This window comes from Callorhinchus milii, unplaced genomic scaffold, assembly GCF_018977255.1.
Source record: "Callorhinchus milii isolate IMCB2004 unplaced genomic scaffold, IMCB_Cmil_1.0 Scaffold2, whole genome shotgun sequence".
In the NCBI taxonomy this organism is placed as follows: Eukaryota; Metazoa; Chordata; class Chondrichthyes; order Chimaeriformes; family Callorhinchidae; genus Callorhinchus; species Callorhinchus milii.
Window position 1 is genome coordinate 83,233,424 of NW_024704743.1, and position 14,694 is coordinate 83,248,117.

Below are 14,694 nucleotides of genomic sequence, written 5' to 3' on the forward strand. Positions count from 1 at the left end.
TCGACCATGGTTTTTTTTTGCCTGTCAGTTTAAGACCACCTCAAAGAATCACAGCACTGATTACTAGTTAATTGTCATTAATAACTGACAACTGACATTATTGGAGTCTAATGTGCAAAGAGCAGAGTGAAGCAGGAATATTCTAATGAACTGACTCCTACTTGCCCTCCATTGTTGTTGAAAATGAGGAGCTGTCGCCATTGTTCAAAAGATAGCTTCAAACACTGCGTAAAATATTCTGTTATAATTTCTTTATGCATTGATAATTCAGGCTGTGAAACACAGGCTCCTCAGTAAGTATATTAAAATCATAAATTATGTATGCCCAGCCAGAGCTTGGGAAGTTTATTGTGCTGTCAACTAGTGTTTGTCCGTCTGGGACAGAGCAATGAAGAAACCATAAAATGATTTAAATGCTTATGGGAAACATCTTAGATGCAGGGAGCTGCACAAATACTGTCAATGGATCCCTTTTTGAAAAATAATAAACATGAACGGGAAGAATTTCTAATAAATATTGAAAATGTGGTAAAGAGCTTTTGTTTTTGAATGGACGACTCTACCGGCTTGCTTTTCTGTAGATGTTGATTTTGTTTCCTTCCTTCTAGGGTTGACTGATTGAATTTCACCTGAACTAAATTATACTTCTGCATTCTGGTAATTGCAGAGGGCCACATAGAGAAACAAAGCTATGACTGTTGTTGTCCTGGGACTCTGCAGTGGCATAATTTCAAATTGATATGAAAAAAAGGGCTTTCAATGCATTTATAATCTCAGGATATATAATACACTGTGGGTTCATTCTGAAGGCCAAAGGTGATCCAGGGCTTTGTTTCCGTAACTTGTACAATGGATATCTGCAGACGTATTTCACGCGTTCAGTGCTACATGGATTAGGCATTAAGTTTTCATATTAAGGTTTACAAATTGCAGGGGAATTTTCCATTTTGCACTGTGCTACATGAAACGCTGCCCTGTTTAGCAAACCAGCAATGCCCATTGTTAGCGAGCAGCATTACTCTTGAATTGGAGAAGGTGGGGGGATTGCAGGAGAAGAGGAGTTATGCCCATGAATAATGTAAAATTGTTTTCTGTTGTTTGTGCCCGGTAAGTGAACGCAGAAATATTGTGATGTAGGTGAAGATCTAATCGTGTGCTTTGATTCTGAAACTCACAAGGTTTGAATTATAAATGTGAACCAAGGATACACAGTGAGTGAGGTGCTGCAGGCGATTTGGTTTATCCCTGCATTGAGGAGGGACAGAGTTCTAAAAGTCCTTAGGAGTGTAATAACATGGACCTTATGCCATTTCCTATTGTGCCTTCTGTTTCTTCAACGTGTGTAAAATTATTTAGCACAAAAGCACATTTTGTGTATTTTATAGATTTAATGAAGATTATTACACAGAGGGTCCTTTTAATATTCTCCATTATTCATTTGTAGCTGCCTCTTACCAAGCTCCAGAGGGCATTGGCTGCCATCTTGAACATGTTGTGAGCGAGGACTAAGTGTTACATTCTTTGCCCCAGACACTACACAATTCATTAGAGTAAGTATTAGAGACTTACTGTAAATGTTAGTCTGTGACTCAATATAAGCACAGAAAAATATGTCAAATTGTACAGAATGGGAAGAGAAGTTGCTCTTTCCTCAATTTGTTATCGGAGCCCAGAGGTGCGGTGCAACAAATGTTTTAAAATGCTAAACAAGATAGAGCATATTTACAGCAGCAGTATTCCCTCTGGCCTCCTGCGCTGGGGGTGGAAGTGGAAGGTGGAAGTAGCTTCCAGACACAATGGGGATTAATTTACGCCAAAGGCTAGAAATAGGTAATCTTTTCATTGTGATCAGCAATAATAATATAATAATATTAATATAGTCCAGTTCAGTGGATTGACTTCAAGATTCTCGACCTGACATTCACATCAATACCCTCCTCTCCTCCCACTGTGCTCTATTTCTTCGTTTTACAGTCTCTGAGTCTCACCCACAGCCATTGTGCCCACCTAATTTTAATTAGGGATTGATGTTCAGGACACGGGAGCAACTCTTCTTCACCTAAACAGGCAGATGGCACCTCGGTTTAACATTTTTTTCCAAGAACTGCACCTCCGACAATGCAGGACACCCACAGCAGTGCACTGGAGTGTCATCCTAGACAAGATGCGTTCAAAATCCTGATGTGAGACATAAATCAACAACCTTCTGATTCAGAGGCGAGAGTGCTACCAACTGAGCCAGGCTGACATATTGGCATGGTGAAATATTTAGCAATCGGTATGTTAGACTCCCAACTTCAGAATATATATCATACAAGCGGTAGCAGACTTCTATGTTTATTTGTATGCCTATGTTAGTTTGATAGCAGTGATGTGCTGTATAGAAGTACCAGCACAGACGAGGTGTCATCAGTTTCAACATTAAGGAATATATGGGGAGACTCTGATGATGAACAGTGCTGGTTGGGTTCATAATCCTGAATGTACTATTAATAAACACCCATTGTTCAAATGCACATAGTTCTTAATGTTCCACTAAAACTTTCACTTAAAATTAGAACTGTTTTTCAAAATGGGACTGCAGCAGCGGCAAAGCAAATAAATCATTAGTGGGACAGTATCATCAGCCGTCGCTGTCAGTGGGTGGTAAAATGTTATTGTTCATGTTTAGATGAGGAAGACCTAGTTTGGGCTGCAATTAAAAGAGAATTGATTTTTTGCCACATAAAGTATGAGAGACATAAAATTTTATGTCACTGTCATCTATTTATTGGACACATAATGGCACCACCAAGATCTTGCAGACTGAATACAAGTAGTCTATCTAGCAGATCTGCTATTTTAAGCCTGCTGAATTCAACAGTCTAAGGGAGCAGTGCTTCCAGATTCTTAAACCTACTGTGGTGTGTGTTTCACACGCAGCATCAGTGGAGAGTGGAATTGTTTACAAGTGCTATAAACGTCACTGTTATTTCTATTGTATTTTCCACCCCCTCCCTAACACACACATAGAGTGGGAGCGATGCGATCCTACCAGGGAAAGCTGAGGTGAGGTGGAATGGGTTGAAATGCAGCAAAGAGACAGTGACATGAACAATGTATCTAGGGTGTCCTGTGCATGTAAACGCAATAATCGAATGGCACAGCCTCTCGCTTGTGATTCACCAGTGCTGTGTTTCATTTGTCATCTTTGCTGTGGCAAACACCCTTCTGACAATGACTCCTAACAGCAGCTTTAGCAGTGAATCAGGCCTCAACCCATATTGTTTCACTCAGGCAGGTGAGTGTGGCTTCTCAGCTACTCAGAGAGGTAAGAGGAGTGTGGGTAGACAGGACGGCCTGTAATGTGAATAGACAGGTCAGTAGAATGAAACAAAAGCAGCCTGTCCAACAGCATTCAATGGAACACCAAAGTCAGTATCTTATTCCCCGATCTAGTGAACTCCAGTTTACATGAGTTATCGAACTAGAGTTTCTTATCTCCCATTATTGTGTGTTGTCTGTGCTTTAGTACAATCAGACTCCATGGCTATGAGCCATCATTACTGGAGAACGTTGGTCGAGTTGGCACCTGGCTTGAACTCCTTAGAATACAGCTGATTCATTAATACTTTAATCTTTGGTTAAAGACTGGCCAGGGGGATCCTTTTTTTGGTGTGTTGCTACATGTCATCAAACCTAGTAAGTAAACTGTTAATCAGAATCAATAGATGCGCGGGTCTTACACCCTCTGAACCGTTTTGTCTGGCTGAGTTTTTAATTATTGAGATATCGGACGGGAGCCCAGAACTAGCGGTGCTGATACACAATGAGCTGCCGGTTGCAGGGCTGCCCGACACACTATACTGCCTGCTGCACTTGTGTTGAGTTTCACACGGCTCTTGGCTGGGTTGCTTGATGGATGTTCCCTCTCTGGTGTGGAAAGGGATGACTTTTCCGTAATGCCCATCTCCTGACAGCGCTGGAGTGGTGCTGCTGTTGGAGATGTCTACAGCTGGGACGGAGGGAGTACATTCCCACCAGCCGAGAGGTAAGAGGACCTCGTGGGGGAAACAGTTTGTTGTCCATTTTCCATGTGGTTAAATGCACGGTCTTGGCGTTTTGATAATGTGAACATAGAGTGGGCATGGCATCATCTCCAACTATAATAGAAGACAGTCGTTCAGTGCTCAGTTAAGAAACTGGGCAAAATAGACAAATTGTTTGTTACACCAACAGTATTCTAAATTTATTTCAAAGTCATTGTATATAAAAGACTACATGGAAAGACTGTCAGCAGCAGTCTTTCCACACAGATGCTGGCAGTTTCAAGAAAAATTATTTTGCCAAGTCAGCAAAATCCTCGGAGCAGTTTGCAGTTGTTGGGTAACTCATCCGTCTGAAGGTTTGGTATGTGCAAATTAATTAAATGACAACAGCAGACCTTCAGTTAATGGTTGACTTCTTATCAGCGTTTCTGAAGCATCCTTTACTAATGCAACAATTCCAGAGATGTTTTACAGGATAGACTGTCATTGTTCCATGCTGCTTATTGTCCCACTTTTTAAGCCAAATTACAATGAGGAAAGTTTTGTTTTTCTCTACCACTCACACACCTTTACTCAGGTTTCAATGTTAGCCCAGTGCTGCGTTATTTACGAGCCAAAACTATTTAATAGCTGGAGCTATCTAAATTTATCATCTGGATTTCTATAACAAATCAGTCAGCAATTGTACACTGATTTATATTTCAAAAGGATGGCGAGTGCAATGTGATACTAGAAATGTAGAGTTACCAGTGTTTGTCTTTCAGTCTTCTAAGAAAACAGAGAAATTGTACAGAGCATTTTGTGCCTAGTGCAACCTGAACTCAGCCAAATGTGAGGTAATGAAGCTTCAAACAGTACACAATCATTTCAGGAGAATATAGATTTTTCCAGCTAATTTTATTATTTCTTAACTGATTAATAAGATATGTAATTCTTACATTTGATGTCTCACCTTATCACATCATCTAAATGTCTCAAAGTTCTTCACAGGATTTTACTGTGAAGTGTGGTGACTCTGTATTTGTAGGCATACATGGCAGCCACTGTAAGCACAACGTCCCACAAACAGCCGTGAAGTGAATGATTGTCAGAAGCTCCCTTCTCTTTGTGAATAGTGCCATGGAATCTTTAACATCCACCTAAGCAGGCAGATGGGACCTCATTTGGAGGACAGCACCTTTGACAATACAGCGATTCCCCGATACAACCATGGATGGCCTTGAAAATGAGGACGAGGATCTTGAACTCGATCCTCTGGGGGATGGGGAGCCATGGAGTCGGGCGAGGATGGGAGTGATGGGGACACGGAGCCTGGTGTGCGAGAGTACACGAGCTGCAGAGTTTTGGATGATCTGCAGCTTGTGAAGGGAAGAGTTGGGAAGGCCGATGAGGAGGGAGTTTCCATAATCGAGCCTTGATGTGATGAATGCATGGTTGAGGGTTTCGGCAGCCTGAGGGGTGAGGCAGTGGCGGAGTCTGGCAATGTTGCGGAGGTGGTGGTAGACAGTGCCGGTCATGGGGTGGATGTGGGGGAGAAAGGACAGTTCAGGGTCAAACAAGATAACCAGGTTCCTGACTGGCTTAGTGAGGTTGAGTATGCAGCCGTGGAGGCTGATGCTGCCTGTGCCCGAGGTGCGGAGGCGCCGGCCCGAGCCAATCAGGAGGGCCTTGTTCTTGCTGATGTTCAGTTGGAGAAAGTTGTCCCTCATCCAGGACTTGATGTCGGACAGGCAGTAGGTCAGGACGCCAGTAGTCCTGGAGTTCAGGGTGGAGACAGAGAGGTAGAGTTGGGTGTCATCCGCATACATGTGGAAATTTACCCCATGTCTGCAGATAATGTCACCAAGGCGGAGCATGTAGAGGGTGATGAGGAGGGGACCGAGGACAGAGCCCCGAGGAATGCCGCACGAGACGGTGCGGGGGCTGTTGGAGAAGCTGTTTGTAGAGACGAAGTGGAGGTGAAGCCACAACCTTCTGGCTCAGAAACAAGAGCGCTGCCAATTGAGCCAGTCTGACATCTGTGATGAGACTAGTCACAGCTCCTCTATGTATATTTTTCTTATTCTCACAGCTGAGTGTTTGCTATGATCTCTGATTTTAAGCAAATAGTCAGCAGAGATGAAACTGCAAGAAAGGCAGCCTGTGATTAGTCTCTAAAATAACAATAAAGAGCAGACATATTATAAGGGAATCCCCTCAGCTTATCTTGCACCAGTACAACAGCTTCATTCTTTGTTCAGTTTAAGTGGATTTTGCACAGGCTTCACCAGAAGCCATTTAAACAAGAATATTTCCCAAAGTAACCTTTTTTAACCAACATAAAAACTGAATATGCCCTGTAATCTCTGATCCAGTTATTAATGATATTTACCTGTGGAGTTACCTTTCTCTTCTATTGTTTTATACATTATTGCAATACAACATGATTTATATTTCTAAATTACGTCATAAAGTATACATTATGTTACGTGTTTAATGTCAGGAGGACATCTCGGAGCGCATTCACAGTGCTGACTGAAGCACCTGAGCTGCAAGTGGGAGCCAAGGTGGGGAGGGGAGGGGGAAACAGTCGAAGAGGTATGTTTTCGAAGAGGGGAGAAAGATGGAGCTCCACAGGGTGGGGGCAGACTGGCTGAAAAGAACTTTATGCTTTTTAATTATTGTAACATTACAGGAAATACGGTAGTTAAAGCCAAAATAAAGTTCTCAGCAATTTTGGCAAACGCTCCACTTCTATGACAACACAGTTGCAATTAATGTTCATGTTTGATATTCTTGAAGGACATGCAACAGAAGTGCAGCATTGGTAAGGATATTACTAAGCAATCAGATGTCACATAAAGGTGCAGTACAGTGGCTAAAATCAGCCATGTTTGCTAAAGCGTTGGCCTGACTCTGTATTAATTACATCTTTTTGTGAATTTCTATTACACCAGAGTTATTTGCGGGAGGACCAGGGAGGAAATAACCAAGCAGCAGGGGCAAAAGAGGCTGAATGCTTTCTAACACTCTAGAATGACAGCAGTAAGAATCTACTGACATTTAAAATCTCATTAAGATATTTAACTCTACATTTCAAATATAGAATTACTTAATTGTTTTATTACAGAAACAGATCATTTGACCCAACTAGTCAGTGCAGTGGTTACACACCACATGAACCTCCGACCCTCCTAACCCTTCTCCTATACTCCTCTATTCCTTTCTCCTCTATTTTACGCTTCGAGTTTTCCTCTTAAATACATGTGTTAATTTTTGATTTACAAATTTGTCCCACTACACACAGTCACACAATGGATCTAGCCTTGCACCTCCTATTATTGCTTCTCTGTCCATCTCAGCACCAAGTTGCAGGTGGCATCACTGCCCCTCGTGTTTTGTGCCTTGCAATTGGCGTTCTGCTGCAGTGGCACAAAGGAAACACATCCCTGGCCAAGATCATTATTCTGACCTTTTTATAAGTAGGCTATTAACACTTTTTGATCTTTGCGCTTTGTCGCTAAGGGTGATTAATGAGGCAAAGATTAGGGCATTAAGGGTTCCAGGTCAGCTTTGATCACTGGGCTGGACTGGAATGCATGTGCAGATTGCTACTAAATGAAGCAGTCTGCTCTTAACAAGTATTTAAGGGGCTGAGGTTCAAAACAGTTGGACTATCCAAAATCCATCCTGGGAAATGAAACATTTCTCTTTGGTCAGATCTTAGAAGATATCAGGCCTGCAAAACATTGTCAACTTACTTGCAAGTTTAAAGAAAGTGTAACAAATTATTTGAAAATTCTGTGTTGCAGAACACAGGAGACGAGACATGGACAGACATGAAGTAAACTTGCTTTTACTTGTTCATGTTATCCATGTAAATATCTTGTGAAGAGCAAAACCCGTCCATCATTTGTAGTAGATGCTTCAGGGTTACAAACATGCTAAGTACCTGTAGCTGGAAACACAAGGAGGTTCTGTTCAACATTTCCCAATTGCCACCTAAAACAAATCCCACCGCTCATCAGCAGAGGTTACTGATAACCTGTTAAATAAAACTGCTCTCTATCCTTCAGCCACAAAACCACTGCATTAGCTTGTTACTTGTGGGTCAAGCTGAACAAGCAGCCTCTTAAATGCTGAAAAATTCTTTGCATTTATAAAGGCTTAATTTGAAGCCATTCTCTCTTGGGATTGCAACCCGCGAGCAGTGCGAGGTGAGTGTTTGTCACAGTACTATTGGGATCGCTGGCACAATACGCCATGTATATCCTGGACAATTCCAATGATGTTCACGAGTAGATTGATTACGAATATTAACACAATTTTCTTGATAACCACTGAAGTCTCACAAGTATAAAACAGCAAGAACAGAATGAATGGTCATAGTAGGGAATGTCATTAATTTTAAAAGGTTCTGAAGGCACAAGAAGTAAGAATAAGCTCTCTAGGACATAAATGAACTAGACATTTGATGGAAACCGTTAGCAATCATAAAACCACAGCAGAGGTTAAATTGTTTTGAGCTATGGAAATTAACGTATTAAAGGTTAGATTTCCAACTGAGAGGCAGTTGAGCCACACTACCGTTCAATGATTCAGTGACAGAATTATGTGTCGCAGAAAGAATGGATCTAAAATGATTGTAGAATCATTAACAAAAGCGAAGGCAGTGGAAGACATTTCACAGCGAGGGGTGTGTGAAGAAGAATAAAGACATGGAGAGAGCTCATTAAGGATGAATCAGAGACCACAAACATTTGAAACCACTAAGTGTGGAACATATCTGGTATCTAATGACTCGGTTATAAACTGGAAATGATCTACAGGGAAGTCATCTCTTTAGGTTAAAGCACCCAATATTCCCAAAAGAATTGCTCATGGGGTTTTCCAGGAAGAAATTATCCTTGCGAGAACATGCTGATTTGCTAAATAAGTGAGTGGGATATTCACTGCACGACTGTGTTTGCATTTCTTGTCATACACTTTCTTAGTACCGAGCAATTTATTCAAGAAATTTCATGTCGGACTATCTTTTTTGAAACATTTGTGCTCCTATTTACTGAGTCACTGTTATAGGCACATGAGCAGACCTGCACCAGTTTAATATCCAACTTGATGTTACTCTTAATGTCGAACCCACAGTTTCTTTGTTGATGTTACTTGCCTATGCAAATCACCTCTGTGAAAATACAATATTCCCAATTTGAGAGACTCCAACAAACCTCACTGCTTGGTTAATTCGCCCCATATGTGAGAGTTTCCAATGTATTAAAGAAGCCACCCTCTTTTCTAATTCCAATAATTGAGGAAACTGGTATCTTCTATGCTGTCTGAGCTCGCAAGCCTGATTCCTACATCCTACAGTGGAGTAGGAGTCAGTGGTGTACAGTGCATCCTGCATCAAGAAAAACTTGCAATTATGTAGCGCCCTTCAGGTGGGGTAGTGTATCAGCGCTCAACAATGGCGTAGTTTGAGAACTACCCGGGAAGAAAATGGAGGTGACCATAGGCACGGTCAAAGAGGAAAATCTTATGGCGTGATCTGAAGACGGCCATAGAGGGGGCAAGGCAGAGGGATTCAGGCAGGGAGTTCCTGAGAGTCAGGGTCTTGTAGCTGAAAGCACAGTCATCGATGGTGGAGGAGATGGGACGAGGGACATGCAGAAGGCTTGATCCTATATGTGTGTGAAAAGGAAAGAAAGTCAGACTCATGATAGATGTTTTCTAAACAGCAACAACTCACATTTATATAACATCAATAGCAACAATTATATAATACCCTTCATGCAGGATTACGTCTTGGAGCTCACCCCCCAGGGCGGGAGAAGGAGATGGAGTTAATTGCCTCCCCCAACAAACATACGGCGGTGGGGCCTTCAGCCTCTCTGCCCCCACCCTCTGGAATTCCATCTCACTTTCCCTTCACCTCGCTCCCTCCCTTGCCTCCTTCAAGGCACACCTCAAGACCCTTCTCTTCAATCATGCCTTCGGCCAACATCCTACCCTCTCTGCCCTCCACCCTCCCTGATCCCAACCTCCCCTTTCCCGCTCGGATCTTAATCCCTGACTGTTCAGCACCTTGGGACGTGAAAGGAGCTTTACAAATGTGATTTTGTATTGTGTATTGTATTGTATACACCACCACTCATCTCAGAGCCATGGCCTAGCTGCACCTTGCGACACCCCCTTGTGGAGGTGCCTCGCGGTGTTGCCACACTTCCCGTCATCTTTCCTCCACACCTCCTGTGGTGTTCCACCACATGCTGCTCCATCTCTCCCTTGCCCTGTGAGGTTCCTTGATCTGAGTGGTGTTGTGCAGGTGCACTGCTTGCTTGCTGCAGTGTCAGACTTTCATGTGGGAAACCGGGTCTTTTTGGAGCAGGAAGATCTCAGTCACCATCATTCCCCTAGGTCATCCGCTCTCTTCATCCATCATCCACGGCAGCTTAATCCTCCTACTTCTCCTATTGGGGAGCGAGGCTGCTGGCGTCCTCTTCAAAGATGTTACTCTTCCTGCTGAGGGCAGGTGGACCTGCTCCTTGCAAACTGATGACAGTGAAGAGGCAAAGAAACACAAATGAGAAGCACATAGACAAGTTTCATTATCAATCCAGAGGTACCCTATTGGAGGTCATTATGGAAACAAGGCACATTAGCTTAATGTTAAGCTAAATGATCATTAGTAACACTGTACCTGCTCGGCCATAGCAACCAGCTACCCTTCACTCTTCCTCTCCCTCCAGGGGCCCGAGTGGAGCGATAATCTCCTCCACTGTTATCCTCTCAAGTATCCGCGGGGTATCATCAAATGTAGGGTTAATTATTATTATATTGAATCTGGCATTTATATACCATCAATACTTCCAGGTAGCTATTGTCAGCTCCTTGAACTTGTTGAACCTGAGTCACAGTCCATCCTGAAAACTACCATGATATTTGACCCTGACAGAGACAAACACTGAAATACTGTAATTTTCATGGGTTAGTGTTTGTTGCAAAACATTATACAGGACCAGCGTTAAAAGCATAAGGCATTTTACTCAAGTATCGTGTGGCTGACAGAATTTTGACCCTGTGGAGTTCTGTTTTCCTGGAGCAGAGAATGAGTGAACGCAACAAATCCTCAACTGAGTTTGAGGGCTTCCTATCAGTGAGATAATAATAATAATCCTTGCATTTGATATAGCGCTTTTCACGTCGGGAGGACGTCCCAAAGCGCTTCACAGAACACACTGTAAAGTGAATTGACTGTATATTTGTGGGCGAACGCGGTAGCCAATTGCGCACAGCAATGTCCCACAAACAGTCGTAGATTGAAAATGACCAATTTAATTATTGTTTTTGGTTTTTTGGAGGGATTATTATTAGGCGTGTGGAGTAAGGAAACTTGCCCAAGGTTTCGCCCTGCCTGGAGGGCAGATCTCTCTGCCCTCAGTTTAGTGGCTTTCACGGTAGATGTAGATGTGTATTCTGTGCTGTCCTTTCCTCCCAACTAGAGCAGGACGTGCATTAAACAACAAAACCACTCAGCGTCTTGGGACGTCCTCCTGATGTGAAAGGCGCTCTATAAATGAAATGAAATTAAATCTTGTTGTTGTCGTTCCAAACAAATAAGCCTGAATTACAACGAAATCCCCAAATTTTCATTACAGAAAATGACGTGACAAGAGAAATGAAGATTGAAATAAATTAATCTCTATCTCTATTGGAGTGCTTTGAGATGTCCTCCTGACATGAGAAATGCTATATAAATGTAAATTAAATTGTATTGTTTCCCCATAAAATGTGTGGTAAATATAAGGGCCTAACCTTATAATGCAAAGTGAACAGTTTAACAGCTATTATCAACTAGAGTGAAGCCGCAATGATGCTTTCCTTCAATTGGCATGACACATCCTTGTGAAGCACCGGCTCCTAAGTATTTCTGCAAAAGGAAAATCAGCGTCATAAAACTTTATTGACATAATAACAATTTCATCAGAAATAAACATAAATCTGAATCATAAAATACCTAAGCACCACAAGTGAGAGAACGGTGTGGCTCAAATTAGTCAGTGTGTAAATCATCTTTACCCAGCAGTTCTCCAACTCTAGGGCCCACCTGTGCAATCTGTTTGTTTTACACAGGAAGCACCTGCTGCCCCCTTCAAATCTGTGTCACTAAATAAAACATTCTTCTCTCCAGATAAATCACGTCAATATCTTCCTAAACGTTTTGGTGCCTCTCTCCAAAACGTAGTCACACAGATTCCCCCCCAAAAGTATTAAATGTATTGTACAATTTAATTGCATCAACATTTCTTCATATAATAAAATGGCTTAAATGATCCCAAAGTTAAGAGGGGTCTCCGTGGAGCTCAATGTTTGGCAAAGAAATGTCAGATTAGAGCAAGTAGTCCAGTTACTGAACCAGTTGAGCACAGTACTTCACTGATAATGAGAGCCAGCCATGACTTGGAAGGGCAGATCAGTCACTGGGGGAAGGAACTCTTCCCACTCAGCTCCCGCTAACCTACACGCCAAAGCCCTAATGGATCAGGTGGTCCTAGCTGAACAACACCGGGCAAGTTTGCAAGACAGTGAATCGATAGACAAGCAATGCGGTTTTATCTGCGGAGACTCCCAACAGTACCCCAGCACACACTCTGGGATCCCTAAGCCTTGGTTCTTGTCAACCTGTGCCTAATACGCTCTGGAATTAGGTAAGCAGGATGCAATCCCTACAGGGAGAAATTGTACATTCCATTCCAACAATGGTATTATCATTATTGGTATTACCACATCGTCCAAAAATGTGGTCAAATGCAGTTAAAAGATATCATTAGGTTAGGGGTGGTGGAACAGCCCCCATTCAGATGAGATGTTAAATCAAGATCCCAATATGGCTCTCAATGGGCCATATTGTGTGTTTACTGGTTGCAGATATGAGTTACACGTTCACAAATAGAGACTGCAGCCCCTGTCAATCTTCTTTTAGCTTGGTGCAATCCTGAGACTGGCACACATCTGCTTTGCTAATATAAAGGACAGATTGAGCCAGGTCATATCACTTCATGTCCCAGCTCCGTATCCTGGAGGAAAGGATGACGTTCCCAATTTAAAGGAACCTTTATTGATACAATTGGGACTGGGCTAATACACAGCAATTTTAAACCGGTTTCCTTAATAAGATAATTCTGGGTCACAAATGGGAAATCATAGCACCTTTCACATCGGGAGGACACGTCAAAGTGCTTCACAAGATTTTACTGTCACATGTAATGACTGTATTTTGTAGGTGAACCTGACGCATGTCGGGCAGACCTATGGGTGGTATTTACATCCTGAATTACTTATCAAGGAATCTAATTCAAAATTGCCACATTTCAGTCCCCAATACTATTTAGCCTTTCATTTAACATTGGTTTCCAATGAGGCGACCTGCCTCCGGTTTGAGGCTGCATTGACCTTTTTCTAATCCATTCGTTATTGCTGGCAGCAGCACGATCGCACTATTAGTGACGGATGGTGTTGGCGATGTGAGACATGGCGTACAGCACCATGGGTAACATGGCTTTCCTAATGCATGCTGTTGTATTCTGATGTGAGTGCAACAATAATAACTGCAGTCAAGCGTAACGTGTCCAGCTCTGTGCCAAACGTGCAGAAAATCTTTTCTTGACTTATAAATCTTGACCATCTTAGAGTCATGTGAGATGCTATTTTCTTCAAATGAAATGCCTGTAGTCATTAGACTGTGTTGAATTACGTTTACTTACTTGGGACCGTATACCTAGTTGATAGCCTTTTATGGAAGATCTATAATAACACCCAAATCATTATTAAGCTTCAAATTCCCAGGCAATTTCTGATCTATGTGACATTCACACTCCTTCAGGGTCAAACAACATCTTGCAGCCTTCATAAAATGATTAAATATTTTAAACAGATCATGCTTATACCTCCATTGCCCCATGAGACTGATACTGTTATCGTTTTTGTCAAAGAGAGTTTCCATCTGCATTTGTCATTCCAGCTTGCATTTATGAGTTATCAATCAGCATGTCAAAATGCAAAGTAACTGATGTTCTTTGGGCAGTTCTGCACGGTCTATCTGGAGCTTTTAATCAATGGTGATTTTTATTTTCCAAAGTCGCACATAAATCTTTCCTAGTGTGGGTCATATTTTGTGTATTTGCACAAAAGCTGTGACAGAAGCAGTAGTTATTATTGTCAACATCATACCTTTGGGCTAACTAAGTAACAAGGGCTTTTAAGGGAGATCACAGGGAATTGCTGTATGGGAATGAAAGGCTTCAGCGGCAACTCTTGCGGGTGGGGGGGTGGGGGGAATCCATCCTACATACTTCAATCAACACACTTCAGACTGGATATTCATGAAACACGAATCCTGACTGACTGAGAACCATGCAGAAACAAACACTAACTGCTCGGTTTGTGTCAGCCAACAGCACCTTTCTGCTGTGCTTTGGCTCAAAAATCACGGAGTAGCACAAGAAGAACAACAGCTTGCATTTATACAACGTCCTTCACGCAGCACAGCGTCTCGGAACGCTGGAGCGAAACATGGGACAGACACCAAGCTCAAGCTCAGAAACAGCCTTTAGTTTCCGGATCTGCGACCTATGGTAACCTGAGCAGTCAACCTCGCCTTAAAAAGCCTATTGTTGAGATTTTGCCCCCA